At 41.5% G+C, this 3,893-nt stretch overlaps 1 non-coding gene across 1 annotated transcript; it reads left to right on the top strand.

Moving 5' to 3' along the window:
• The first annotated feature begins 662 nt into the window (after positions 1–662).
• On the top strand, positions 663–769 carry LOC118883151. Its single transcript, XR_005016941.1, has one exon. It is a non-coding gene; the product is annotated as a U6 spliceosomal RNA (small nuclear RNA).
• The last annotated feature ends 3,124 nt before the right edge of the window (positions 770–3,893 follow it).

Below are 3,893 nucleotides of genomic sequence, written 5' to 3'. Positions count from 1 at the left end.
TGCATCAGATTATCTGGCCAGAATTTAGGCATTTCAGAAAATGCACTTGACAAGGCTGTTAGGAGACCTGATTTCTCGTATCAGCTCTCTACTGGCTCCTTGTTGACCCACGCTTCCTTGATTTGAGAAGGAGGATGTCAGATCAGAGCAATGATTCTCAAACTTAAAAGTGCACACGAATCACCTGGTGATTTGGTGAAGATAAAACATCTGCTTCAGGATGTCTAGGTGAGGTCTGAGATTCTGCATTTCTGACAAGCCCCCAGGTGAAGTCCCTGTTAATCCAGGGGCCACACTTGGAATAGCAGAGGACAGGATGATCTCTGAGGTCCTTTCAAGTTCTAACACTCTCACAGTGGATCGTTCTTTCCCCCTCTAACCTTAGCACCTTTGCTCTTAAGGAAGTATTGAAGGATCTGTCAAAAAAGAGAGTGACAGAAGTAAAGATTCCTAACTGAAGCCAAAATATGAAAATAAAAAATAACTTTATAATGTCTCTGGAAAGATACCCAGGAAACCCATAAGAGTAGCTGCCTTCAGGGAGGCAGACTTGATGGCTCAGGTACAGGAATGGCAGGTAAACTTTACTGTGTACTTTTATACCTTTCTCACTTTTACTATGTGTGTGTGTGTTCTCTCTTTTTAAAAAATAATTCATTTTTGTGCTTGCTTCGGCAGCACATATACTAAAATTGGAACGATACAGAGAAGATTACCACGGCCCCTACGCAAGGATGACACGCAAATTCGTGAAACGTTCCATATTTTTAGTCATGTACCACAATGTTCATTGCAGCTCTATTTGCAGTAGCCAGGACATGGAAGCAACCTACGTGTCCATGGACAGATGAATGGATAAAGAAGATGTGGCACATGTATACAATGGAATATTACTCAGCCATAAAAAGGAACGAAATTGAGTTATTTGTAGTGAGGTGGATGGACCTAGAGTCTGTCATACAGAGTGGAGTAAGTCAGAAAGAGTAAAACAAATACCTTATGCTAACACATATATATGGAATCTAAAAAAAAGGTCATGAAGAACCTGGGGCAAGATGGGAATAAAGACGCAGACCTACTAGAGAATGGACTTGAGGACACTGGGAGGGGGAAGAGTAAGCTGGGACAGAGTGAGAGAGTGGTAGTGTATATATGGACATATATACACTACCAAATGCAAAATAGATAGCTAGTGGGAAGCAGCCGCATAGCACAGGGAGATCAGCTCGGTGCTTTGTGACCAGCTAGAGAGGTGGGATAGGGAGGGTGGGAGGGAGGGAAACGCAAGAAGGAAGAGATATGGGGATATATGTATATGTATAAGTGATTCACTTTGTTATAAAGCAGAAACTAACACACCATTGTAAAGCAATTATACTCCAATAAAAACGTTAAAAAAATTCATTTTTAATTATCATAGAAAAGTGGTTAATATGCCACTTGTTAGTGAGGCAGAAGTCACTGAGTTATTAGTTTGGACCTACTATTACTGTAACAGATTTCTTTTAAACAGAAATTCCTTGAAGAGTCACTTGATTATGTTTGGGAAACAAGCACTTGAATATCTCCCTGACATTTCAGCTTTTTTCCCCTCTTCTCAAATAGAATTGCAGTGGAGTATATTGGTAATATAGTAGTCAAATCAGACATGATGGTAGTTTTAGGAAAATAGTGACTTAAGTGCATGACACTGGGCCAAATAACTCATGAGATAACTTCTGGCAGTAAGATCTGAGATTATCTGGTCCTATGAGTTCTGATTCCCAGAACCTAGACCAGAGATCCTCTAGTCTGGCTACACATTAAAATCACTTGGTGGGGAATTCCCTGGCGGTCCAGTGGTTAGGACTCTGGGCTTCCACTGCAAGGGGCCCGGGTTTGATCCCACAAGCCGGTGGCCTGGCCAAAAAAAATCACCTGGTGAATATACGTATATACACACACACATATACATACACATATATGTATATACATATATACACACATACCAGTGCCAGGACCCTTCTGTAGATCAATTAAAATGGAGTTTCTAGGGGCGGGGCATGGATTTTTTTTTTTTTAAAGCTATGGCCAGTGATTATAATGTGCATCAAGGTATGACCTAGACCAAGGATATTAATCTGATACTCAGAAAATATGAATGGAATAAAAACAAGAAACTTGGCCTTCCCTGGTGGCACAGTGGTTAAGAATCCGCCTGCCAATGCAGGGGACACGAGTTCAAGCCCTGGTCCGGAAAGATCCCACATGCCACGGAGCAACCAAGCCCGTGCGCCACAACTACTGAGCCTGTGCTCTAGAGCCCGCATGCCACAACTACTGAAGCCCGCGCACCTAGAGCCCGTGCTCCGCAACAAGAGAAGCCACCACAATGAGAAGACCGCACACTGCAACGAAGAGTAGCCCCCTCTCACTGCAACTAGAGAAAGCCCGTGTGCAGCAACAAAGACCCAATGCAGCCAGAAAAATAATAACGATAATAATAAAATAAAATATATTTTAAAAAACAAACTTTTAATGAATACTTTCTGTGTCCTGGGCCCCATTGTTCTCTTTAGTAAATTCAGAGAATCCATTTGATTCAGTGATAAATTCACAGATACTGTGTGATTCTGTAAAAGCCCCCACTTGCCAGATAAATGTTTGCCAAAAGGAATTGAAATCTAAATATAGAATAATACTCATGAGCAGCTTCACGGCTGAGCAAAAATCTCTGAGTACTTGGTTCGTGCCTAGCACTGTGAGAGATGTAAATGAAATCTGTTTTAGCAGTTCCTCACAAGGAACTTGCATTGCAATTAAAGAGACAAGATTGAACTTGTGACCCACTGATCAAATCAGTCCTACCAAACCATGTTCCTAAAATGTGAAATCATTGCCAACATTTTTTTAAACATCTTTATTGGAGTATAATTGCTTTACATTGTTGTGTTAGTTGCTGGTATAACAAAGTGAATCAGCTCTACGTATACATATATCCCATATCCCCTCTCTCTTGCATCTCCCTCCCACTCTCCCTATCCCACCCCTCTAGGTGGTCACAAAGCACTGAGCTGATCTTCCTGTGCAACATTTTTAAATTGGGAGATTTTGCATAAAATTCCAGGCTTCTACCTTCTCTTGAAAAATTGAAAGATCTGATGATTTGGGATTCACTTACCATTCCCAACGGCAGCATTTGTCTGGAGCTGAGCTGGGAACACCCCCTTTAGATGGGGCCCATGCTGTTGAGTTTGTCACAGTCTCCTAACTCTTGCTCTCTGATACTGAGGCCAAGTGTCAGTTGCCAGGCATTATCACAAATCTTTGTAAGAGGAAAGTGAAATATTTTTGATCCCTACTTTATCAAATGTAGAACAAAAAATAGAGCACAAAAGCCCCATGTTTCAAGAAAAACAAGGGAGGACATATCCCTTGAGAAAATAAAGACAGTTATGGGGCTTCCTTGGTGGTGCAGTGGTTAAGAATCTGCCTGCCAATGCAGGGGACAAGGGTTCGAGCCCTGGTCTGGGAAGATCCCACGTGCTGCGGAGCAACTAAGCCCATGTGCCACAACTACTGAGCCCATGTGCCACAACTACTGAAGCCTGCACACCTAGAATCTGTGCTCTTCAACAAGAGAAGCCACTGCAATGAGAAGCACGCGCACCGCAACGAAGAGTAGCCCCTGCTCACCGCAACTAGAGAAAGCCTGCACGCAGCAACGAAGACCCAATGCAGCTAAAAATTAAATAAATAAAAATCAATTTATATATATATATATATATATATATATATATATATATATATATAAAAGACTATTATGTCAGGTTCTCTGTACTCACATCCTAGTGCCTATATACATCTGAATTTATGCCCTGTGATCTACACTGATTATATAGTCAATATCTATC

The sequence above is a fragment of the Balaenoptera musculus genome, chromosome 16 (genome assembly GCF_009873245.2).
Source record: "Balaenoptera musculus isolate JJ_BM4_2016_0621 chromosome 16, mBalMus1.pri.v3, whole genome shotgun sequence".
Classification (NCBI taxonomy): domain Eukaryota; kingdom Metazoa; phylum Chordata; class Mammalia; order Artiodactyla; family Balaenopteridae; genus Balaenoptera; species Balaenoptera musculus.
This window is presented reverse-complemented; position numbering and strand designations above follow the sequence as displayed.